The following is a 26,706-nucleotide window of genomic DNA, read 5'->3' as shown; positions in this document are numbered from 1 at the left end:
TAGAACTGTCATCAAATGCTCCATAGGAAAGAATATGCATTACTTTTGTAGTCAGGAAAAAGACAGTTGGTGTTTTGTTTGCACACAGATACCGTCTTGTGTGTTATTATGCCTCCATATTTCCAGTTGCCAGAGGGGTGGCCTGAGTTGGAGGAGGGAACAACAAATGGACTTGAACTTGAAAAGAAATGGTCGGCAAACAAAATTTGGACACATGCTACAACATGCATGAACCTTGAAGACATTACGCTAAGTGAAAAAGGCAGCCACAAAAAACAAATACTGTATGATTACACCTGTATGAGATGCTGAGAAGAGTCGAAATAGAGAATAGAATGGTCGTTGCTGGTGTGGGACAGTGGAGGAGGAAAGTGGTGGCAAGGGGTGTTGGTGTTGTTTAATAGGTACACAGTGTCAGTTTGGGATGATTAAAATGTTCTAGAGAGGGATGGTGGTGATGGTTGCACAGCATTGTGAATATACGCCATGTTGCTGAAGTGCATACGTAAGAAGGGTTAAAATGGAAAATTGTGCGTTATATATATTTTATCACAATTAAAAAGGAAAAGAAAAGGAAATGGTCAGAGCTCATCTAGGAATCCCAGACCAGAAGATGGCAAAAAAACATGAGATAATAGCAAGAGCCACATGGCCATGTAGACAGGAAAAACAGAGCAATGACTCACCTTTATGTGCTAAGTGTTTTATATATTTATTCAATGAATCTCATAACAACTCCATGAGGCAGATCATTATTTTCCCTACTTTATGAGAGGGGAACTGAGCTTTAGTGAGGTCTAGTAGCTTCCCAAGGTGGCACTGAGCAGAGCTGGAATTCAAACCCAGGTCTGATATGTCCAAAATCTGCTTTCATGACATTTATAAATGTCCTTTTCTACAACAGGATGTGCTTTGTGTATTTGTTTCACCTAATCCACATAAGAACTGGGTCAATTTGTTATTATTATCCCATTTTATAGACGAAGAAACTAAGACTTAAATAAAGATTAGGAGATTTCCCTAACTGCACATAGTTAATGAGTAGTAGAGTCTGTATCTGAACCGAGGCTTGCCTGAATTTGAAACCCATGTGAGGTTTTTCTATGATTTGCTGGCTTAGACCAAGCTTCAAGATAGTGTCTCAAGCATACTCTTTTCAGTCTGGCTCTCTGCCATACCAGGAGCAGGGAGATTATTTGCTGGAATTCTGTTGTATTATAGTTTGATGGTTTTTTCTGGGATGTGGAGTCTCACTCTATTGCCTAGGCTGGAGTGCAGTTGTGTGATTATCGCTCACTGCAGCCTCAACCTCCAGAGCTCAAGCAATCCTCCCACCCCAGCCTCCCAAGTAGCTGGAACCACAGGCAGGCACCACCAAGACTAGCTAATTTATTTTTATTTTTGTAGAGACGGAGTCTTGCCATGATGTCCAGGCAGGTCTCAAACTCTTGGGCTCAAATGGTGTCCCCACTTGGATACCTAAAGTGCTGAGATTACAGTTGTGAACCATCATGCCTGACCTATAGTTTGATGTTTTAAGATGGTCTCTGGCTTATAGGGCCTCTTCTTCAACTTCTTAGAAGTCGTTCAAGTCCTTGCCTTAGAAGGCAAGTCCTGCCTTCATTGATTTTCTGAGGACTCCTGACTCCAAAACAATCTTTACTTGAGAAATAAGTGCTCCCTGAGACATTGCATTACAAGGATCTATTGACTCATCTGTCTTGTTTACCAGGTTGTAAGTTCTAAGAGGGTGTAGGTTCTGCCTGATTTATCTCAATGCCTAGCAGTATGCTCCACTCATAGGAAGGAATCATTAAATAGTTGTTGAGAGAATGAATAAGCCAGAGGGACAAATAAAAGCTTCTTTATTAACGCTTCAAGATGAGCCTTCTCTGGTTCAAAAATGAAATGATCCAGGAAGAACACCAGTCAGCTTTTCCTCTGATCTTGGTGTTCACCTCTATTCGTCTGAGAACTATTGATTGGGCCCCTGCTGGGTGGGCTGGGGAAACAGAAATAATAGGTTCAGGCCAGGAGCAGTGGCTCATGCCTGTAATCCCAGCACTTTGGGAGACCGAGGCAGGTGGATTGTTTGAGGTCAGGAGCTTGAGACCAGCCTGGCCAACATGGTGAAACCCTGTCTCTATATGCACATACAAAATTAGCCAGGCATGGAAGTTCACGCCTGTAACTCCAGCTACATAGGTGGCGGAAGCAGGAGAATCCCTTGAACTCGGGAGGTGGAGGTTGCAGTGAGTTGAGATCCCACCACTGCACTCTAGCCTGGGTGACAGAGTCAGTGAGACTCCATTTCAAAAAAAGAAAAAAAAGAAAAGAAATAGGTTCAGCCCCTGTTTTTAAAGAGCTTTACAGTCTAGACGGGTGAAGCAAAATTATACACGAATCCTGTAAACAGTGTCCTGTTGAGTCTGTTGAGTGTCCTGAAGAGAGGTGAAATTTCTGGAGAAAAACAAGAACAGAGACATAGTGAAGTTGTTAAGACCCCTAGGTCTTAGCATCTAGGGTGCCTACTGGCTTTGTGGCCCTGGAAGATTGCCTACATCCTCGGACTCAGTTTCCTCATGTGGAGAAAAAAAGAGGGGCTTAGTAGATTGAATCACATGCCTCCCAAAAGATGCTGAAGTTCTAACCGTCAGTACCTGTGAATGTGAAACAGGGTCTTTGCAGATGATCAAGTTAAGATGGAGTCCTTAAGGTGAGTTCTTTTTTTTTTTTTTTGAGACGGAGTCTCACCCTGTCCCCCAGGCTGGAGTGCAGTGGCCGGATCTCGGCTCACTGCAAGCTCCGCCTCCCGGGTTTACGCCATTCTCCTGCCTCAGCCTCCCGAGTAGCTGGGACTACAGGCGCCCGCCACCTCGCCCGGCTAGTTTTTTTGTATTTTTTAGTAGAGATGGGGTTTCACCGTGTTAGCTAGGATGGTCTCGATCTCCTGACCTCGTGATCCGCCCGTCTCGGCCTCCCAAAGTGCTGGGATTACAGGCTTGAGCCACCGCGCCCGGCCCTAAGGTGAGTTCTAATCCAATATTAGTGTTGTCCTTAAAAAAGGGGAAATTTGGAAACAGGGACAGAGAGAAGACGAAGTGAAGACACAGGGAGAAGATGGTCATCTCCAAGCCAAGGAATGCCTAGGGCTTGGGGAGTGGCCTGGAACAAACTTTTCCTCACAGCCTTCAGGAGGAACCAGCCAGACTGACACCTTGACTTTGGACTTCTTGCCTCCAAAACAGCAAGAGAATAAATGACTGCTGTTTAAGCTACCTAGTTTTTATGGGTCTTCGTTATGGCAGCCGTAGCCATCAAATGCAGGGGGCAATAACCGTACTTATTTCCTGGAGATGTGAGGATCTGGGAGATGATGTAAGAGTCCAGCACTGTCATTGGCCCCTGTATATCCTTGACAGTGGGGACAGGATGACTACTTTTGATCTTAGGGAATCAGGCAAGGCCTCACAGAAGTGTTTGCATTTGGATTGAGGCATGAAGGCTGGGTAGGGTGTCAGGACTGGGCGGATGCAGAGGAGGGCTTCATCACACTGTCATTTGCAATGCCATCTTGGTCCCAGAGAGGACACAGGCCCAGAGGCAAGTAGTCACTGAGTGATGCAGGGGATCTCAGTAATTTTTACCTGGCCAGTATTCCTTTTCTCTTCTTCTGGCAACAGACACTCATTTTTCCCTTATCAAAGCCACTTCCAATCACTTCTTGGCCCTCCCGAGGCTGGCCAATGAGAGTTCTCCAATTTCCTGGGTCTCATGATAGGCCCAGAAGGGAGCATATGCCCCATCCAGGCCAACCCGAGTTCTCACTAGGGATAGATAGAGGTCCTGAGAAAAGGAGGGTTTCTCTTCCTCTGGGAGAAGAAACAGTGAGGACAATAAACTTGGTGATTCTTAGGGACATTTTCTCTCACTACCTGGAGGAAGCCATCATCAGATGAGGGAAGATGTGCAAAGAGAAGTAAATCTGAGAGGAGGAGAGTGATGGAGATGTGGAGATGGATGGATGGAGAGAGGGAGAGAGATTGAGAGGGAGATTGAGACAGAGAGAGAGGGAGAGAATTTTCTGGTCTCTACTTATAAGGGCACTAATCCCGTCATGAGGGCCCCACCTTCATGATCTCATCTAAATCTAGTTACCTCAAGTCCCATCTCCAAATACCATCACGCTGGAAGTCAGGGCTTCAATATTTGAATTTTGGGGAACACAATTCAGTCCATAGCAGGGATGTATTAAGCTTACAGAATTCACTTTGACAGTGCCTTTAACAAACTGGTTTTGACTACATGTTCATATAAAACCTATTTATTGATTGAAACCTAGTGATGAATTCTGCCCTTTTTTGAACACTCAAAATGTATGCCCAGAACAGTGCTTGGCACATAGTAGACATCCAATAAGTAGTTGGCAAATATGTAATTGGCTTATTTGTAGTGGACTCTATTTTCTGTCTCCTTCAACATTCTGGCTTTGCTGGACTTCTCCTTTTAGTTCCACACTCTTTCTCTCAAATCCTGTGCACATGATAGTCCCCCTTCCAGGAACCCTCTGCGTCCACCTAAAAAATATTAACTGAGTGATTTTTATGTGCCAGGCACTTGCATAGGTAGTGGGGATACCACAGCGACAGAGACAAATTTCCACCCTCATGGAGCTTATATCCTGGTAGGGTTAGAAAGACAATAAAGAAAAATAAATGCATGAACTATATGCTACGTTAGATGAAAAAAAAAGAGATATAGAGAAAGCTAAAGCCAGGAAGGGGGATGGGGTGTGTGGGTAGGTGGGGGCCAGTTGTGAGAATTTTAATACGAAGGTGACAGTTGGCCAGGTGCGGTGGCTCATGCCTGTATTCACAGCACTTTGGGAGGCCGGAGCGGGCGGATCACGAGGTCAAGAGATCCAGACCATCCCGGCTAACATGGTGAAACCCCGTCTCTACTAAAAATACAAAAAATTAGCCAGGCATGGTGGCGGGAGTCTGTAGTCCCAGTTGCTTGGGAGGCTGAGGCAGGAGAATGGCATGAACCCAGGAGGTGGAGCTTGCAGTGAGCTGAGATGGCACCACTGCACTCCAGCCTGGGAGACAGTGAGACTCCATCTCAAAAAAAAAAAAGGAAGGTGATGAGGTCCTCCCTGAAGCCCAAGACAAGGTGAATGCTCCATGTTTCAGTTCCATTTATTTCCTTTGTCATTACAATCATTATAACTGCAATTACCCTACCAAAACTGTCTTTCCTGCTGGACTGGAGCTTCACAAGACCAGGGACCATGTCATCTTGTTTATCACTCTATCCTAGCACCTGGGACTGTGCCTTGTCCATGTAAGTGACACTCTACAAATATTTACTGAGTGAACAGATAAGTGAAAAATGGAGATTACTTTTAAAAAAATCCTGTTTTCCTACTTACTATGTGTACACAGAGGGGGAATTTGCAATATAAATAACGTCCACTATGTTTCTTTGGTTGTACATATTAGGAAATTTGGAAAGCAGAGTGTCAAATAAACAGTGAGCCCAACATTATTGTAGTGCAGAGCTTCTCAAAGTGGAATGTGCACACTAGTCACTGGCAGATTGTATTTTTCTTTTTCTTTTCTTTTCTTTTCTTTTTTTTTGGAGATGGAGTCTTGCTCTGTAGCCAGGCTGGAGTGGAGTGGTGTGATCTCGGCTCACTGCAACGTCTGCCTCCCGGGTTCAAGAAATTCCCCTACCTCAGCCTCCTGAGTAGCTGGGACTACAGAGACATGCCACCACGCCAGCTAATTTTTGTATTTTTAGTAGAGACGGGGTTTCACCATGTTGCCCAGGATAGTCTCCATCTCTTGAGCTCACGATCTGCCCACCTTGGTCTCCCAAAGTGCTGGGACAGATTGTACTTTTCAAAGATGGCTGCAACAATATGTCTTTCCCCATGTACTCTTCTTTGATGTGCCAACCATTGAAAGCTGGGGTTTACCTCCCCCACCTCCCCCGAGTCTGAGTGGGACCATGACTACTGTGGAATGACATTTGATAGGTTTTTAGAGATGTTTGCTTTGGAACTCAGCCACCAGGCTGTGAAGATACTTGATCTTGGGATCTATCTTGGAGCTATTTAAAATAATTTCTCTTTCTCCTGGATCTGAAGCAGGGAAGGTGAAAGCCTGGAGCTGCTGGGAATGTATCATGTGGTAGGAGGATGCTCAAGAGTGACACCCACACAGGAAAGCAGAGCTGACACACAGAAAGACCAAATCTTGTTGATTGATTGAAATCCTTGACCCTGCCATTCCTGAAGTCCCCTTAGAATTTTCACTTGGATGAGTCAGTCACCTTTCTTTCTTTCTTTCTTTCTTTCTTTCTTTCTTTCTTTCTTTCTTTCTTTCTTTCTTTCTTTCTTTCTTTCTTTCCTTTCTTTCTTTTCTTTCTTTCTTTCCTTTCTTTCTCCCTTTCTTTCTTTCTTTCGTTCGTTCGTTATTTTCTTAAAGCAACTTGAGTTGGGTCTCTTACCTGTATTAGAAGAGTCATGACCAATAGAATGGACAATATTCTTGGCAGCACAGAGTTTACAAACCTAGTCTTTGAAACTGTTCTGTGCTACAAAGAAACAAGGATCTTGTTAATCCTCCTTCCCTAAGAATATCCTTGAGGAGCCTTGCTGCCAATTACTATTAATGAGCACATCCAAAATGCCAGCCCTTTGATGATCCAGGAGCCCTCATCAATTATTTCCACCCTCTTCCCTCTCTGACCTCTGCAGTTTCTCTGGCTGCCTCGGCTGAAGGATAAACACCTTACACCTGTTCCCAGCATCCCCTGCTGGGGACAGGACTGGCTCAACCCAGAGGAACACCTTGGAGATCTCGAGTGACTCATCTTGAACAGAGCCCCAGGTTTGCCTGGGGACTCAGGGAGTTGTTGGGTGAGAAATTCTAGAATACGCATGAATAGATAAACTGGAACTCACTGCTAGTTTGAAGCAATTAAAGGATCCCGTGAAAGCTGAACCTCTGGGGAGATGTATAAGCTTCACTGTATAATTTCCTAAATTCAAAAGGGCAGAGGTGTAGCCTCTTCTGACCTGAGTGCCTGTGCATACCCACTCTTGACCCTGGGGTTCCTGGCTTGAGCTAAACTTCTCATCATGGTGGCTGGTCCCAGGCTCTTTCCTGTCACCCTGTAAATGCCTTCATAAAAGTTCCTCCAGAGGTTGCGTGCTGGGATTGTGACGATTACTCTTAGTAGGTTGAGGCCTGGCCCCTGGGTCTTAACAGCAGGAATGAGAAGACAGAAGAGTGAAATTCTTCCTTCGAGATGGTTCTTCCCACTCCTTTGTTTTACAATGGCAAAAATTGCAATTACTTTTGCACCAACCTAATAGCCAGGAAGTAGTATGTTGGAGGCTGGGGATTTCAACATGCTGTTCCTTCTGTCTGGAATGTTCTTTTCCACATGGCTCCCCTCACTCCCCAAATCTCATTATCTTCCAGGGCTATCAGATGCTACCGTCTTAGGGAATCCATCCCTGACCCTACTCCCTCTCAGGCCTGTTTAGTTCTTATAGCCGTGGGGTTTCTGGAGCTCTTTATCCATCTTTTGGTTCTTAATGAGTTTTGGGCACACTGCCTGCCACCGTGCTCCTCAAGTATATGGTAGTGATGCTTCAGGCTTCAGAATTAACTTCTTCAACTCCCATTTCTCTGGGATAGCCTGTAAAAACCGTGGAAGGAGGCACGTTGAAATCCTATGGGCTTCGGCTAATTGGAAGGCAGTAACTCCCCTTTCTCCCTTCCCAGAGGGCAGAGTGGCTAAATTCTAGAGACGAGCAATCAGGATTGAAAACCTGTTCCATCACTTTCTAGCCATAGGATCTTGGGCATGTAGGTTAACTCCTCATTACCTCCTCATTTTTCTTATCTGTACAGCAGGGATAACAATGAACCCTACTGCTTAATGTTGCTGTGAAGATTAAAAATAATGATAGAGAATTAGTCCAGCTCTTGGCATGTAAGAAAAACTTAGTAACAGTTAACTGTGGTTGCCATTATAAATCAATAAAAAAAAAAATCTATTGAATATTTAGTAGGAGATAGGGCAGAGTTTCAGGAATTGACTTCTAGGTGGCTTGAGGCAGCATCCAGACCTCACCTTGACCCAGTGTATTCAACATTTTATTCATTCACTCAACACATATTCATTGCCTGTCTGCTATATAGAAGCTACTGCAGCTTTCACAGTCCCGGTGTGGGAATCAGGATTAATGCTGGGAAAATAGTTTATAGTTTTGGCTGACTGATGGATTAGCATTCTAGACTGTTTATTTCTACACTAGAATTTACTTTACTAGCTCCCAGCCCTGTGGACAAGAGATCCCTTGCTTCACTTTAGGGAATGCTAAAGGTGAAAATAATACTTCTGTTTCTGCTATTTCTTAAACAGAGCGACTGTAAAGGAAGCTTAAGAGAGAGGCATATGGGTTCAGACAATACTTTCTGGCTGGTAAGGAAAGAAACCACAAGGATTAGGAGGTACACTGCACTTAGCACGTGCACACACACACACACACACACACACAAGAACAAGCCAGGAACTTAACACTTTATGTACTGGGCTGAAATTCAGTATTCATGATCCACAGTCTTTGGTTGGTAGTAGCAGAGTGTTCAGTAAACATACAGATATTTTTGGATTTGTAGGTATTTTGTTCAGAATATAGCACCTTTTGTCTGACTCCAGGTGGAGAAGCATTGGTTATATGCAACACTTGGTCTGACTGTAAAGTAGGATTCTGTAAATAGAACTTTTTCCCATTAAATTCTTTTTGCCCCTTTGATTCCTAGAACTTTTTGCCCTGTAGATTCTGCCCAATTTTTGAATGGCCAGCATCCTAAAAAACTCTGGCAGGTGGTGGTTCAACACGCAGAACATTTTGTTGAATAGCAGTTTAATGTTGATTGATTCTAATTTTTTCTCTAGAAAACCTGAGTGCTATTAGCATTTTGGGAAGGACAACTTTTCTTTTTGTGAGACCGTCTTTTGCATTTCCAGTGAAAGCCAGTAGCACCCTCTAGTTATTACAACAGCTGAAAATGCCTCCCCTTTTCTAGAAGCCCTGGAGAGGGACTGCACCAGCCCCAGTTGAGAATCACTAGCTAATATTGTACGTGTCTAGTAGGTTTCCTTGTTTGGCAATGGTGTGGGGTCCAGCCTAGAACTTACCCCACTAGAGGGGAAGTTCCACAAGCCCTGCACAGATCCATGTTAGATTTTATTCCCTGTTGTTTTTGGTGCTTGAGGACAGGGCTTGAGCTTTGTAGATTCTCAATAGATATTTGTACTGGGTTGGTGGAAAGAGTATACATATAGTAATTATAGCACTAATGTCACATAACTTACTCAAACTGAACTGCAGAGTTTTTTGTAAGCAGAGGTGATATTCAAAATATTTGACCAATAGTACTCGCACAAGCATGAACCAATCAGAACTTATCCCGGAGATTCTGGAAGTCCCCTGATGGAATAGGCAACCTTTACCTGCTGGCTTGTGAGAGAGTCCAGGGGGTTCCAGGGATAGAAGTCAGGGAAGCAGGGCACAGTGAGAGATGACATGTATTTGTTAACAAAATTTTAGCAGCGAGCAAGGTAATCCTAGAACATGCTTCTGAATATTAGAAGACCATTTTGCAGAGTGCAGTACACAGAATGTTTTCAGGACACCCTGGTGAAATTTCCTTAGAAAGGGTTCTCTTCTGGTTTCTAGGCTTTCACCACTTATTTTTCTAGAATTCCCTTCCCCTTGCTCAATCAATGGGAGTCTAGATTATTCAAGAAAAGCTTGAGAAAGAATTGGGATTCATCCGGTACTTCATGGGAGTAACCCACAAATGACTGTTCCTCATGAGCTCAACTGAGGTTTGACACACTCACAAAGCCTTCTACCCTCTCTGCTCCTGCCCCTGAAGCCGTGACCTTTGGAAGAGTAGTTCTCCCTGTGAGCATCCTAAACTTCAGTCTCCAGAACTTGGCTGAGCAATTGCTCCTGTGGGAAGGAAGGGCTAGTGACAAACATTCAGATGGCAGGAGATCAGGAGCTCTAGAGTTTCATTCTGCTTCTTCTCTTACCAGTTGAGCAATTTCAGGCAGACAGAGAAAAAAGTACCTATTAGTGTTGGGTGTCTGTGGGCAAATCTCATAGCCTCTCTCAGTTTCATCTTCTATAGAATGATGGATCTGCACTGACTGCTCTTTAGAGCTCATCCAGCCAGGAGTTCTCGAGTCCCATCTCCTTTGATTGTCTCTGGGTCATGGAGGTGGAAGGCTCATTCTTGTTTCAGTCTTATGCCCACCGCTCTGGCTGCTGGTCAACTCCTCCCTCACTTACATGGCTGGCACCTTCGGCTCTACATATGGGAATCTGGGGCTTGGTCCCCTCTCCTTTGGTGTTTGCCAAAGGGTCTACTGGGCGGTGGCGTCTCCAGCCCTAGGCCTTAGCTTAGGGGCTCTCCCATGGGAAACTATGGCAATGTCTCTTCTTTCCTCCTTTACATTCACTCCTGCACTTCTCTCTCTATTTCACTGACTCTCACTCATGCTGTTTCTCTTTCTCTCTCTATTCTCTCTCTCCTCCTCTCAGCTCCTTTCCTTCTTCACATCCTTAGACCTGGAACCTACCAGCTCACCTACTTCAACTCCAAGGAAACCAAAATGCTAAGGTCCCTGTCTCTGTTGTTAGATTGCTGCCTTCCTTCTCTGGGCCCTCAGGAAAGTTACTTAACCTCTCCTTGCCTCAGTTTCCTCATTTATAGATGTAATATGAATTCCCAGGTCGTTGGGTTAATTAAACGAGATGATCCATGTAAAGCACTTACAGCAGAATGTCTGGCAGATGGGAATTGCTCACTGCTAGTGATTTCTTTTCTCCCCTGCAGCAAGTTGATTTGGATTATGAAATACATATGGGTGTGATAAAGTTAATTATTAATTTGCTCTGGGAAATTTGCATTATTTTTCCTTCAAGCATTTAAAAAACAGATGAGCGATTTGCTAACTTCGTTTTCTTCTTAGATTCAGCTGCCATTCCCATCCTTTCCCACAGCACACACATACTTCAGTTTCCCTGAACTCTTTGGGGTTCCCAGACTCATTGAGCTATGTTATGCCTCCTTGTTTTTGCGTTTGCCTGGCGTGTCCTTTCAGCAGTCTGTCTTCTTTGTCTTTGGTGGTGGTGGGACAGAGAGACTTCCTGTCAATGGATGTCTCAGGAATTGGCTCACATGCCACCTCCTCTGAGAAGCCTTTCCTGACCACACACCACCTCCTTCAGGAAGCCTTCCCTGACTGCTGCTTCTCTCCTCAGCAGTGTTAAATGCTTTTTTTTTTTTTGTGCTTTGTAGATATATTGTCACAGGGCTTATACCACGGTGGCATCATTATTTCTACTTACTTGTCTCTCATTCTAAATGCAATCCTTGAAGGCAGGGACTATGTTTTATCTATCTTCTTGTTCTCAGCAGCCAGTCCAGTTTTTTTTTTTTTTTTTTTGGCATAGCAAGTGCTTAGTAAATGTTAAATAAATGAAGAAGATGGGAAGAGACCTCCTAATGCTTCAATAGAGAAGTTGCAAGTCATTGTTCTAAAGGACATTCATTTTACTAAGATAAAAGTTTCTCTGCCCTATTCTTACCTTAGGCACAATTTTAACAAGTTTTTTTTTTTTTTTTTTTTTTTTTTTTAAATTCATAGCTGATTAGAAAGAACAGGTTAGAAGAGGTGGGGAAGAAGCTGTTAGAGGTAAGAATACTGAAAGCAGAAATGACACCTGGCCCTCTGATAGTCATAAGAACAGCAAAATTACAAAACGCACAATTGAGCGCGCAAGTATGGGCTTGTTTCACGTATGGGAAGCAAATTTAGGTGGCATAGGACATTCCTGCATGGCCCAACAATTAATATTCAGTGGACTGTCCCGAGTTACAAGAAGGTTAAATTATGCTTTGCATACTCTGCTTAAGAAAAAGCAAAAGTGTTGAAACCTATTGGGTTTTTCATGGAAGAAGCCACAGCCATTTGGAAATGACACAGGGCTCTTTAATCATTAAGATGCTTTGACATTTTAACACAGAAACTGTGTTGCTGAATGGGGGAGATTCTGCAGTCTCATCACTACATTTGGGTATGAAGGCCATCTTGCCAATAAGTAGCAGAATGGCAAATAGAAGATATCTTACGACATTGCTTCTCACATTGCTTCTCATGCTCTCCTCTTTGGAGCCCTGGGGTTTCCTTAGCATTCTCTTGTAGATGGTGCTGGGGGGTGGCGGGTGGCAGGGAGTCATGTTCCCTCTGTCTACCATGATTAGCCCCGTTTTCTGTGCAACTGGTGGAGTGTCAGAGGAAGATTTTGTTTGAAGGAAATAGTCCTCATCTGAAAAACATGGTAACAGTTTTGTTATGACAGGTAATATGCGTATTGGATAGATGTTCTTAGCAGGCAGTGGTTAAGAGCACCATGCAAGGGAGTTTGAGTCCCAGCCCCTGGGCTTCACATCTCTGTACTTCAGTTTCCTCATTTGTAAAATGGGGATAACAATAGTACCTGTCTCACTGGGTTGTTAGAATTAAATTAGTTAAATAAAATACGTCAAGTGCTTAGAAAAGTGCCTAAGATATAATAAATGCTATGTTAAGTGTTTGCTGTTTATTATTTAAGAAGCTCCTTGATCAAGCATGCCCTGTAGGGGGAAGACAAAGCTCTGAAAACTGATGCTATCTGAGCTTTGAAAAATAGGCGGGTACACAGCCACAAAAAAGAACGAGATCTTGGTCTTTGCAGCAACATGGATGGAGCTGAAGACCATTATCCTAAACAAACTAGCACAGGAATAGAAAACCAAATACTGCATGTTCTCACTTATAAGTGGGAATTAAGCACTGAGTACACGTAGACACAAAGAAGAGAACAAAAGACACAGAGACCTACTTGAGGATGGGGGATGGGAGAGGGTCAAAAAACTACCTATTGATTACTGTGCTTATTACCTGAGTGATGAAACAATCTGTACATCAAACCCCTGCAGCACATCATTTATCCATGTAACAAACCCGCGCACATACTCCTGAAACTAAAATGAAAATATAAAAAAAATCCTGGGTGGTAAAATATGAATTTTTTATGTTATTATTTGTTTTGTACTTCATTTTGTAATTCCTCAAAATTAAAAGATCATCAAAGCGAGAGAACAAAAAACATAAATAAAAATAAACCTTATTTTGCCCAAAATTTTTTAAAAGGAAAATAAGTAGGTTATTTGCCACATGGAGGGGGCAGTGCATTTTAGTTGGAAGATCAAGGCAAGGAGAGTGAAAGATTGTACGTCCAGGCACTGTCCGGAGCTAGCACACAGGAGATGTGTACTAAATGGCAAATGGTCCCCAGGTCAGCTACTGTGGTCAGAATGTAAGGGGTGGGAGGGAGGTGATGAAAAACAAATAGCGCAGTGCCTGTGCTGTGCTGGGCACAGTCTATCTCTCTTGTTTGCCTTGCTAAGGAACCAGAACTTTCTTCCCAGTAACATCTTTACTATTTATTTATTTATTTTTGAGATGGAGTCTCACTCCGTTGCCTAGGCTGGAGTACAGTGGCACAATCTCGGCTCACTGCAACCTCCACTTCCCAGGTTCAAGTGATTCTCCTGCCTCAGCCTCCCGAGTAGCAAGGATTACAGGTGTGTGCCACCATGCCCAGCTAATTTTTGTATTTTTAGTAGAGACGGGGTTTCACCACGTTAGGCAGACTGGTCTCAAACTCCTGACCTCAAGTGGTCAACCAGTCTTGGCTGCACAAAGTGCTGGGATTACAGATGTGAGCCTGGCCCCAGTGACATCTTTAAATCTGCATTCTTGAAAGGTGCTCTGGCAGTGCTGTGGAGAATAAATAAATCAGAAAGGGGAGAGATGGATGGAGTCAGTGGCTGTTTTAAAGATAAAACTCATAGGGTGGGGTATGAGACAAAGAGAGGGAGAAGTCAAAAATGATTCTGGAGGCTCCTGGTTTGGGCAGTTGTGTAGATGAGATGCTGCTCATCAAGATAGGGAAGGCAGGAGGAGGAGCAGGTTTGGGTGGGGCGAAGGAATGAGTTCATTTCTGGGACAGGTTGGATTTGAGGTGCCTAAAGGGAAATTGAGGGGACATACCCAGTTGACAGTTGAATGGCTGAGTCTGGACCTTAGAGATACTGATTTGGAAGTCAGGAACTTATAGATGAGAGTTGAAACTTCAGGAATGCTTGAGTTCACTCAGGGAATGAGTACAAAGTGACAGAAGAAGAGGGAGAAGAATGGAACATGGGGGAACACAGACCACAGAGGGGCAGGCCCAGGAAGGGGTCTGCGGCAGAGATGAGGGAGGGGCAACGTGACAAAGCTCTTGGCTTGGATAAGGGGGATGCAGAGCAGTGGTCAAAGGGGACTCTCCCAGGCCTTGCCCACCCTGACAATTGATCTAAAAAACAATATTGCTCTCAAAGGGTAAGAAGGGATTTATGGTCTTGGGAACAGTGTGTTTTGGAGATGAAAAGAATCTGAGATTTTGTGGTTCACTGGTTTAAAAAAAGGTTTAAAGGAGACAGCTCTTTATTATTAAAAAAAACTGAAACTTTGTGCTAAATCCCAATAGATGATTGATAAACATAGAACTGCCACAAATCCCAATAGATGATTGATAAACATAGAGCTGCCACAGCCAGGCATGGTGGCTCACACCTGTAATCCCAACACTTTGGGAGGCTAAGGCGGTAGATTACCTGAGGTCAAGAGTTCAAGACCACACCAGCCAGCATGGTGAAACCTCGTTTCTACTAAAAATACAACAAATTAGCCAGGAGTGGTGGCAGGTGCCTGTAATCCCAGCCACTTGGGAGGCTGAGGCAAGAGAACCACTTGAACCTGGGAGGCAGAAGTTGGAGTGAGTTGAGATCCCGCCATTGCACTTCAGCCTGGGTGATACTTCAGCCTTGGTGACGGAGTGAGACCCTGTCTCAAAAAAAAAAACAAAAACAAACAAAAAAAAAAAAACACAAAAATCAAAACAGAAACAAACAAACAAAACCTCCCACAGAGCTGCCGTCATTGAGGCTGGAGCTGGACAGCTTCTCCCAAATGTCTTGGAGCAGCCCGTGGACCCTATCTTTCCACAGATATTTGTATACCAAGACCTGCACTTAGCTCTGGTTGTAGCTGTGGATAAAAAGGCAGTTCTTGCCCCTGGGCTCAATGGTTTTCAACCTTGGCTGCACTTTAAAATCACCTTAGAAGCTTAAAAATGTTGCCAATGCCCAGGCTGTGCTCCATACTATGAAATCAGAGTCACTGGGCAGACACCTCAAGCATCAGTAGTTTAAAAACTCTCCAGGTGATTTCAATGTGCAGTCACATTTGAGAACCAGCTGAGTACCGTGTAGACAATCTGGTGAGCTAATGTATTTCTACTGAACCCAAATGGTAAAACCTTGAACCTGTTCACTCTCCTCATTTTATTCATGAGGGTCCAGGAGTTAAGTCGGCCAAGGTGGACAGAGAAGGTATTGGGCCTGGAACCTCTGTCCTCTGACTTCTTAGCCCACATTCCTGTCTTCCTGCACACTAGTGTGGCCTCAGCTTGCTGGGTGCTATGTGGCCCTTAACCTGGTTGGTCGCTGGGCTTAGATGTTAAGTAAAAACCTGGTGAATGATCTGCATTGTTCTCTCTTTTCACCAAGGCTGTCTTCTTTCTCTGTGAAAAGCTAATTGAATTCTTTCTCTAAATGGGGTATTCTTCATTCAGAGGCAGCACAATGGGCCTCTTTCACTGACAATTCAGTTTCTAGTAACAGAGACTGTGGGGCCTGCCAGCAATCTCCTTGTGAAACTGGCATGCTCTCGGTTCTGAAAATGAACCATGGGCACCAACACCTGGAGAAACAGGGAGCCCCTGTTTAAGCTGAGAAGGGTGCTGGAGGTCCCTGTGTGATGTTGGGTCAGTGGAGGAACTTCTCTGAGCATTAGTTTCAGAACGAAACATTGAGGACATAGGATTACTGTGAGGATTAAATGACTTGATATACACAAAGGGTGGAGCACCCATTATGGGCCAAGTGCTAAGCTAAGGCTCTTGTATACACAATATGCAATTTAATCCATAGGATTAAATCAGCAAATTCAATGTTATAGATTGTTATCCCCAGTTTATAAATGAGGACACTGAAGCCCAGAGAAGCCAAGCAACATGTTCAATGCTACACAGTCATTGAAGGAGCTAATCTTGGGCTTCCCCACACGAGAGGTCAGTATGATGTTAGCTATTGTATTTTATGAGACATTGTTTGGAATTCAGATGGGAGGAAAGAAAAAATGGCATGAGAGGTAAGATTTTTCTTATTACTTTGGAGACTGTGCTCAGAACCATGATGTTTAAGATAGAAGCTGAGGAGTTTCATACTGGGAACAGGGAGAAAGAAACTAATTTTTGCTAGGTGCAATTTAAGCACCATCCCATGCCTGTTTTGTGTACATTATTTAATCTGTAGGAATAAACCTTCAAGGAAGGTGTTGTGGATTTGTATCCCTATGTTGGAAATGAGGATTCGGAATTTCAGAGAATGTAAGCAACATGCCCAGTGTCATGGAGCAAGGTCAAAACCAGACTTTGGACCAAGATCTATCTGGCCTTGGAAGCATCTCCCCTTTGGCCTGGTCTTTGCTCTATATGTCTTGCTTACTCCAAAGAACAAAGTCATCTACATGTTTTAGGTGACTTTTTAACTTCCTTGTGAAAGTCATCCCCACTCCCAAGTTCCCACAATAATCAGAAAGGGTGGTTTCCTAGGCTATTTCCTTGGTAGTCAGATTGGGAGGAGAATAGCACTAATACTAATACTAATAACCATAATTATGAGTAATATTGATTGAACACTATGTTCCAAGTGCTCAATATGTTCTGGACACTGTTGCAAGAACTTGACAGATATTATCTCATTTAATTCTTACAGTGCTCCTATATCGTTAGAATAGTTACTCTCCCCATTTTTGTAGATGGGAAACTGTGGCACAGATCAGTTGACCAACTTGTTTAATATTACACAGCTAGTCACAAAGCAGCTGGGAATTTTTTTTTTTTTTTTGAGACAGGGTCTCTGTCTCCCAGGAGTGCACTGGTGTGATCTTGGCTCCCTGTAACCTTTACCTTCCCAGTTCGAGAGATCCTCCCACCTAAGCCTTCTGAGTAGCTGAGACTACAGACATGCACCACCACAGTCGCATAATTTTTTGGATTCTTTTGTAGAGATGGAGGTCTTGGTACGTTGCCCAGGCTGGTCTTGAACTCTTGGAATCAAGTGATCCTCCTGCCTCGGCCTCCCAAAGTGCTGGGATTATATGCAGAAGTCACTGTGTCTGGCTGAGCCAGGATTTTAGCCATGTGGTGAAACCCAGAAATCACTTGGTGGAACTTGCCGGAAGCAGATATTGTGGCCTTCATGCCTCTGGACCTGGTTTGCTATTGACAGCTGCCAGGTGTTTGATGAGAGAGTGCTCCCTGGGGAATGGCTCTCCTTCCTCTTGATTTTGAGGGAACAGTTTCCTGGTGTGTGAGTTTCAGAGTGAGCCGGAGAGCAAGGTCTCTGACTATTTCCTGCCCGTAGATGTCCTCGGACTTGGTCTCCATTTAACTTGGCTCCAACCTGCTCCCTCAGCTGAGCTCTCAGGCCTGCCACATACCCCTGCCCGCTAAGAACCCAAGACAGAATTCCCTGCCTCCTTTAAGGAGGGGGGGCTCCCTTCCCAGAGGTGGGTCTCTTGTGCTTTCTTGCCTTGTTCTCGTGCCACACTCTCTGCTTCAGGCCACCTTTGTTTCCCCAACCTTGGATCTGGTAGTCAGGTCCACATCCTGTCTTGGATGGCGGGAGATCCCTTGTGTGTCTCTGACCTTGGCTACCGTATTTTTACATTTGAACAAACTTAATGTGGAGAGATTAACTTGCTCCAAGGCACACAGTGAGAAGGCACAAGTAAAGAAGTAAGCCAAGCTAGGATTTGAGCCCGGGTCTGTCTGACACCAAAGCTCCTAGCCACTATCCCTTGTGGCTTCTCATGTTTTTTTGCCCTTGTCTCTCTTCATTCTGAAGTCCAAAGTGTCACATGAGTGGGGGAGCACTTGGGTCATTTGGGTGAGGGCGGCGGCTCCTCTACTTTCCATTTTCTCCCTGCCCAAACTGTGTGCCCTGTGAGCTCTCAAATCTGGAACCAGGGGGATCCTGCACAGTTTGTCTGGGGCAGAGTGTAAATAAGTCACTTGTCTTTCTCTCTGTGACAGGAACAGCTCTGTGATGTGTGAATGTGTGTGTACATCTGCGTGATCCACCCTCTGTTACTTGCCCCTCCTGACAGATAGCTGATCCTGTGCCTGAGTTTGACTCATTTTGGGTCAAAAACAACCCCGATCTGAAGGTAAGAAGTCATCCAAGCAAGATTGGAGGGTGAGATAATGTGGTACTTGCAATGAGTTCATTTTAACTGGTGACTTTTTCCACCTGAGTTCTCATGTGTGAAGAGTGAGTCCTGGTGAGGGGAGGCATGCTGGGGGAAGCTAAAAACACAGCCAGGCTCTCTGGGAAGAGCTGAGGTCTTCCCACTGCAAATGCTTAGGAATCCAGCCCCTGGAGCAGTTGCAGAGGGTGGGACTGGGCTGCTGGTGCAGACCTCTGGGTACCGTGCATTCTGTAGTGAGCATTTATCAGGCTCATGGCAGCTAGCTTTTTTGAATACCCTTCTTCAGTTTGTTTCTACTTTCTGAGTCTTGGTTCCCCAACAGAGGAGCCAGACTCATGTCCTCTCAGACCCCTTTACAGCTGGGTCGGGGAATAGGACTGAGGCTCCTTCAATGAGATACCCCCAAACGGAATTTGATTTTGAAGGGGGGTACTATGAAAAAGCCCACTTTTTATATTACCCCTACAAGGGATAATTTGCAGGGATTCCTGCAAGGGATCCATTTTCAGCAGTGGTTGAGGTCCTGGCAGGGTCAGTGTAGAGTCTGTGCCTAGTGGTGCTGGCAGTGTCACTTCTGCAGGAGCAGCTGGGGATTGGGCGTTATTCTTGGTGGCAAAGTTTCCAATCTGATCCAGATACTCAATATGCTTTAAATATTTCGAGGCATGTCAAATGGCCTAGGCTATGGTATATCTTGGTATGCATTCCACAGATGCTTGAAAAGAATGTGCATTATGCTGCGTCTGAGTGTAGAGTTCTGTAAATGTTGATTAGACCCTTTTGGTTGATGGTGTTGTCAAGTTCTATATTCTCGTTGATAATGGGTCTAGTTTTTCTCTATCAGTTGTTGAGAGACGGGTATTGAAGTCTCTAATTGTAACTGTGTACTTGCCTATTTCTACCTTCTAGTTTTTGCTCCATATGTTTTGCAGCTCCATTGTTTGGTGCATACCTATTCAGGATTGCTATGTTTTCCTTGTGGATTGACTCTTTATCTTCATTATGTAATGTTCTTTCTACCTCTGGTAATCTTCTTTGCTTTGAAATTTACATTATCAGATATTAATATAGCCACCTTGCTTTCTTTTGATTAAAGTTCGCGTGACTTTTTCTTCCCATCCTTTTTTACATTCAACCTACCAATATCATTATTTGAAGTGGGACAACATTTAGTGAAATCATATTTTATGATCCAGTCTAACAACTTCTGTCTTCTTTGTGTGTTTAATCTCTGTATCTGGACCAACATTTAATGCAATTGTTGGTGTGTTAGGCTTTAAATATGCCATTTTATTTTTTGGTTTTTGTTTGTTTTGTTTCTGTTTTATTTTATCTGCCTTCCTGTGGTTTATTTGAACATTTTAAAAATTAAATTTTGATTTATCTGTTACATTTTTGACTGTACCTCTTTGACAGCTTTTTTAGTGGTTGCTCTAAATATTATGTATGTATGTTTATATATACATATACACACATATATAAAACTTTTATATGTATATTAAAAACTATATATATACTTTTATATATACATAAAACTTGTTACAGTCACCTGGCATGGACATATACCAGTTCAAGTGAAGTGTAGAAACATATCTCCCTTTAGATCCTTTTACTCCCTTCATTTATAATGTATTTAAAATATTTCCCTCAAATACACTTAAAAGCATATTAGGTAATGTTATAAGTTTTGCTTCAATTATCAAATATAACTTAGAAAACTCAAGAGAAAAAATGATTCTAGATTTCATTTATATTTTTGCTGTTATCATGTTCTTTTTTCTTCCTAATGAAGAAAAATGATTTCTTCTTTTGGTCTAAGATTTCCTTTTTTGGTCTTCTTTTTTTTTTCTCTTCTGTTCAGAGAAATTTCTCCACCCAGGCCTCATAGTGACAAGTTTTCTTAGTTTCCTTCATCTGAGAATGTCTCAATTTCTTATTCATTCCTGAAGGATATGTCTGCTGGATATTGGATTCTGAGTTGACAGTTCTTTTATTTCAGCATTTGAGTAATTTTTTGTGCCACTCCCTTCTTTCTTCCTTAGTTTCTGATGAAAAGTACAGTGTTATTCAAATTGTTTTTCTTTTATAGGTACGGTGTTTCTCTCTAGCTGCTGTTAAGATTTTTGTTTTTGAATTTCAGAAGTTGACTATGATGTGTCTTGGAATGGATTTCTTTGGATTTATCTTGTTTTGGGTTTGTGGCTCAGCTTCTTCAATCTGTAGATTTATGCCTTGCAAATTTGGGAAGTTTTCAGCCATTATCTCTTCAAATACTTCCCCAGGCCTGCCCTCTCTCTCCTTTCATTCTAGAATTGCCATGACATGCATTTAAATCTTTTCTGATAATTCTGTAAGTCCCTGAGGTGCTGGTGATTTTTTTTCATTCCAATCTATTACCTCCCTGTTACTCAGACTGTGTTATTGTTATACTACTATCAAGTCAACTGTTTCTTTTTTCTGTGCCCTCCATTCTGTTGGTGAGCCCATTCATTAAGTTTTTAAATTTTTTTGGTCGTTGTATTTTCCAGTTTATCTTCTATTTATTTACTGTGACATTCGATTTCCTTGATGAAACTCTCTATTTCTTCACTTGTTTCAAGTATGTTTATAATTTGTACACTGAAGCACTTTAGTGATATTTGCTTGAAAATCTTGGCAGATAATTCTAATGTTTCTGTTATTTTGATGTTGACATCTATTGATTGTCTCTTTTACATTCAAATTAAAATTTTCTTGATTCTTGGTGTGGAGAATTATTTTTTATGGAAAGTGGAAACTTTGGTTATTATGTTATGCTACCCTGGATCTTATTGACACCTTCTATTTTAGCTGGGCTTTAGTTTTTTGACGCTGCTCTAGTAGAGGAAGTGGAGTGCTGCCTTGCTGGTCTACTGACACCTGATTTGGGGAGGGGTTCCTCATTACAAGAGCAGTATTGGGAGTTTTGGTTCCTCACCAGGCCTTCACTGATACCACCCTGGCTGGGAAGGGTAGGACTGCCTTGTTACTGCTTGTCACATGTCGTCCACTGACACTGCAGTAAAGGGAAGAGGACTCATTATGTCTGGGTGATGGTAAAGCCCTGACTTCTCCCTTAGCTCCTCTGACACCATCCTGCACCCTGATATTGCTGGCTGGGGTGGAGGTCCAGGCTCCCCATGAGAGATCCACCTACCCTGTGGTAGGTGGGGGCTTGTTACCACTGGGTGGTGATGAAAGTCCCAGCTCTCTACTTGGCCTTCTCTGACACCACGCTGGCAGGGGTGTTAAGGAGTCATAAGGCAGCCTGGCAAGAGTGGAGGTCTAAGTTCCCCACTTGGCCTTTGCTGGCCCCAGTGAGGGTGGGCCCAGGTTTTTTCTGTGATATTTGGCTGGACTAGAGCAGTTATTGCCTAAAAGTTTCCTATCTTGCTACCTTCCCCCTTTCCTGGTCCCTGGCTAAAGAGAGCTGGCTTTTATTGGGGCTTTTATGTCTGTGCTCATTTGCATTTCTGGGTTACAGAATAAATGCTTCACGTAAGCCTGGGATATAAGAAACAAAAAGAAAACCCAGAAATCTCACATCTATAACTTTCCTGGGGTCCCAACTACCTAACCTGTCTGCCTTCCTCTATGCACCTTGCAGAATTTCCTTGTGATTGTTCTATAATGTCTATGGTTTTCAGCATACTTAGTGGGAGAAACAGTGTGAAGTACACCTACTCCATTTCCTCAGAAATAGAAGTCTCAGTGTCCTTTGAAAGCTTCCTTTTTGCAGAAACTAGCCATACTGTGCTCTGTTGTTTGCAACAAAGAACCCCGGCTGATTCCCTTTCGTTTTGTGACGGTCAGAGGCAGAGAAGAGCTGTTCCCTGAAGCTGAGAACATTGGTCTCATCAATAAGTTCCCGGAAGTGGTAGCCCTCCGCTTTGCCTATGAGTGACTTTCCTGTTTTCTCCAGATCACAACAGGTTATCTTCAGAACAAGACCAAAAACATTCTCGTGACTATTTTTCCCCTTTTTCTTTTTTCAGATCTAGACCTACAGATACTTTCAATATTTTTAATTTCAAAAGTAATACTTGCTGCTTATAGAAAATTTAGAACATATAGACAAGTGAAACAGAGAGCACCCACATCAGAATAGCTATTGCTAATCTATGATACATAAAGATTATGCCTACATATGTATTACATAAATATAATTACAGATACTCCTTTAACTTGCAATGAAATTACATTCAGATAAGCTCACTGTGAATTGAAAATATTCCAAGTCAGAAATGCATTCAATGTGCCTAACCCACCAAATATCATAGCTTCACCTAGCCTATCTTAAATGTGTTCAGAACACTGACATTAGCCTACAGTTGGGCAAAATAACCTAACATAAAGCCAATTTTATAATAAAGTATTGAGCATATCATGTAATTTATTGAGTACTATACTGAAAGTGAAAAAAGGATGCTCGTATGGGTACTCAAAGTATGGTTTCTACTGAATGCTTATCATTTTTTGCACCATTGTAAAGTCAAAAAATCATAAGTCAAACCATTTTAAGTCAAGAACTGTCTGTATATTATTGTATCTATGCAATAAAATACACCATATGCTGTACTTTTTGTTTATCAACTTGCTTTTTCACTTAACCAGATATCTTAACATCTTTTCACTGCAATAAATATAGTTTTAGGTAATCATTTTTAATGGTTACATAATATTCCATTGCAAGAACATAGTTATTTACATATCTGTTCTGTATTGTAGAATATGGAGATTATTTCCATTTTTTTCCATTGTAAACAATTCTGCATGGAACTTCTTTGTAGATAGTCATTGTGTACTTTTATGATTATTTTAAGATACTCCCCTAGGAATGGAATTGCTGGGCTGTAGGCAATGCACATTTTTGAAAAGACATCTTTTGATATGTATCTTCACCTAGCTTCCCTATCATGCTTTTAGTCCTAATCCCATGTCTTGGCTCTCATTTGGCTCCAGAGTGATCTTGTTCACAGAGCACACATGATGCCTCCTCCAGACTCCCTTCTATTTCTTTCTGTCCACAAGCACTAGTTTGCAATAGGATGACATGTGAGAAGTTAATACACATGCTACCACACCTTCCATCTTCCACTTTATCACATCCTAAGGCCTTTCTTCATTCATGACATGGTGTAACTTCTGAACAAAGGTGGCAAGTGTTTAACTTTAGGTTCAAGTGCTGAAGGATCCAGATATAAGACAGCAGCATTTGGGAAGTAGATGTGATCAGTCAGTTTCTTCCCTCACCACTGACCTCTCACCTTCTGGGAATAAAAGAGGTAGAGATGAAGTAAAGGGGCTAGGCATGAGTGTGAGTGGCCCTACTTCGTGTCCCCCTCCAAAGAGGAAGGTATAACTTGGCAACAGGGGCATGGTAGTCCTATTTGTTTGAACAAAATGTCCAAGGATGGCCAATATCATGTAAAGCCAGTAAAAGTAAAAACCAGCTGGTGGGGTAGGGAGGAAGTTTCTCATCAACTCTGAGGTTCATGAGGGTCCTCTAAGAGGACCTCTAGAAGGACCTCATGAGGGAACTCCTAGGAGTCAGCAGATCTAGGGCTGCCATGTATGGTTGTATAGTGTGCACACTGCACAAATGTGCTGGCCAAGGGGTCACGGAATTGAAATTCACCTCGTCTTTCATTATCAAGAGTTGAACTCTGGTAGAGGGCTGTGCCCATCTAGGTAAAGGGATGCACTTTTCTTTGTACAAAGTACAGTCTGCTTATAAACCATGTACCCACAGAGCAGCATGTACCCAGAGGAGGTTTCTTTTCAAATTCTTCTGCCTAAATGGGGCACTGCTTTTATACAGGCCGCATAAAGGCAGATGATGCTCCTGCATGAATATACTTTGCAAACCACAATAAGTATTTACCAGTACATAGAATTTGGCCTTCTATGTTGAGTCCCCAGTTTGCTAGTAAATTTCGAAACAAGTTCAGTACATTTCCTTGTCCCGAACTCAGAACATGACTGGTTGGGTGTGGGCAAGAGGCCAACAGTCTGTCGGAAGAGCAGTGACTGATATCGTCACTGAACTATGGAGAAACGTGCTAGGCAAGACCTTATCTTGGCAGAATCTTCTGTTGTGATATTTCGGGGATCTATAAATCTCAACACAAGGAGACCAAGGGAACCCTTCAGTGAAACATGCTTATTTTGTAATCAGAAAATGACGACACTGAGAAATGGTAGCCTATTCTCTAGGCTACAAGTGGTGGAGCTAGAATTCAAATCTGAAGCGTCCTGGCTGTGTTCCCAGGATTCTTCAGTTGGCTGTGTGATTATGGGAACCACATTGCCAAATAAATGATGGGGTCTTCCTCACTGGTCTCTTTCCCCAAAAGGCAGATATACACTTCTTGGAAATGTTCTAGGCATGGTCCTACCTCCAGGGAGGAGTATGCCTCACACCACATGGGAAGTCTGGGCATGTGACCTCCTGTGATGTCAATGAAAGGGGCATTCTCTATATGGATGGCTTCTGCAGCATAAAATGCCTCCTCATTCTTGCCCTGGTGCTGACTCAGCCGTATCTACTTCCTGGGCTGCAACATGGCCACTCCAAACAACAAAAACAATAATAATAACAACACTAATGATGGTAAACATCATCATGATGTCGCTTGGCCGAGGCAGAGCACCTTTGATCTGGGGATCTCCAAGCATGTTGCCAACATGATCCAGCGGCTAGTGTCATTATCTCCCTTTTACAGACAGAGAAAATGAGACACAAGAAGTTTAAGCCAGAAGGTCAAGGTCATGCGGGGTATTATTAGTTGGGGCATGTGAGGAGCTCAGATTGTTAGCTCTGAAATAAAAGCTCAAGGCACTTAACAGGCTTTTGGTTGGCAATGGCCACTCTTAATGAAGACTGTATATTTTTATAAACCATGCCATAAAGGTAAATGACAATCATTAGATTTTATTTCAAGCATGTCTTCCACAATCTTAAATGCAATGAGCATGTGGCAGAACTTCCCCAGCTTTGAGTAACCAGTTCCACATATATCTCCTCTCTAACACTCAGGTAGGTTCCAGTGGTTCAGGAAGGTGAGCCTAATCTTCTTTACCAAGACTCAAAGCGGGCATTATGTGCCAGAGGAAGCACTGGCCAGAGTCTCGGGGACCTCAGTTTGAAACACAGCTCTCCCTTTATTGGCTGTGCCACCTTAGAGAAGGCACTTTTATCCTTTGGGTTCCCTCCTTCAACTGTCATGTGAAGAATTTGCGTGAAATAATTTATGTTAAGCTTTTAAAATGAATTCATGGTTTTGTGAAAATTCACCCTACTACATTTTTTTGTTTGTTTGTTTGTTTTCAAGTTTTTTCCCAAAGGCTTCAGAGAACCTGCCTTTTCCTAGGTTTGAGCCCTTGGAATATTCCACATCTTCTTATTTGTTGCTATATTATCATTTTTCAAAGAGTTTCAAATTTTTGAAAGCAACAAAGATTCAGTCATGGTTCAGTGAAAGAAATAGACACCAATCCAGGTATTTCAAGCAGAGAGGGATTCATTTCAGGGAATTAGGAGCTTACATTTCAGGGAACTAGGAATTTTTGTTAAGGGCTGAGGGAGTGGAAGTCCGGTTAGGTATCATTGCACTATCTCGAAGACATTCCATTGTAGCTGCGATCTAAATGTCACGGAACTGCTGCCCCTGCTGTTTTCACTATGAGTGCCTCTGGCACTCATGACACTGGTGACTGGACACTGGAATAAGGACTCTCTAAGTACTCTGTCTCTATTATATTGTTGCTTCATACAAGGGCATTATTGGGGGAATCTAATTTGTCTCTAGAACCATGCCTTTAGGGGTATTTTAGAAATGCTGATTGTTTTTTTCTAGCTGCTGAGTTACAGGGAATGGGAAATTACTGTCCACAGTCCTATTTAGCACAAACACTGCAAATGTCACCTTCCCTGGTGTATTAGTCAGTGTAGGCTCTGCTATGCTATAGTCATAAACAATCCTAAAATTTCAGTGACTTAATATGACAAATGTTGATTTCTCACTCACCAAATATCTGTTGCAGGCTGGGTGACCTTCCTCCTTGTTATAGGCGTATCATCTTCTAGAACAAATGACCTTCAAGACATCAAGGCAGGAGAAGAAAGAGAGAGATGGAGGAGGCACATGTATCATTAACCAC

General features: G+C 42.9%; 1 long non-coding RNA gene across 1 annotated transcript; it reads right to left on the bottom strand.

Moving 5' to 3' along the window:
• Window positions 1-1,849: 1,849 nt before the first annotated feature.
• LOC113224768 lies at window positions 1,850-26,706 on the bottom strand. The gene is made up of 3 exons (XR_003309371.1): window positions 26,574-26,706; window positions 13,816-13,923; window positions 1,850-2,002 (listed from the first exon to the last, which is right to left on the bottom strand). It is a non-coding gene; the product is annotated as an uncharacterized LOC113224768 (long non-coding RNA).

The sequence above is a fragment of the Piliocolobus tephrosceles genome, chromosome 13 (genome assembly GCF_002776525.5).
Source record: "Piliocolobus tephrosceles isolate RC106 chromosome 13, ASM277652v3, whole genome shotgun sequence".
Taxonomy (NCBI): Eukaryota; Metazoa; Chordata; class Mammalia; order Primates; family Cercopithecidae; genus Piliocolobus; species Piliocolobus tephrosceles.
This window is presented reverse-complemented; position numbering and strand designations above follow the sequence as displayed.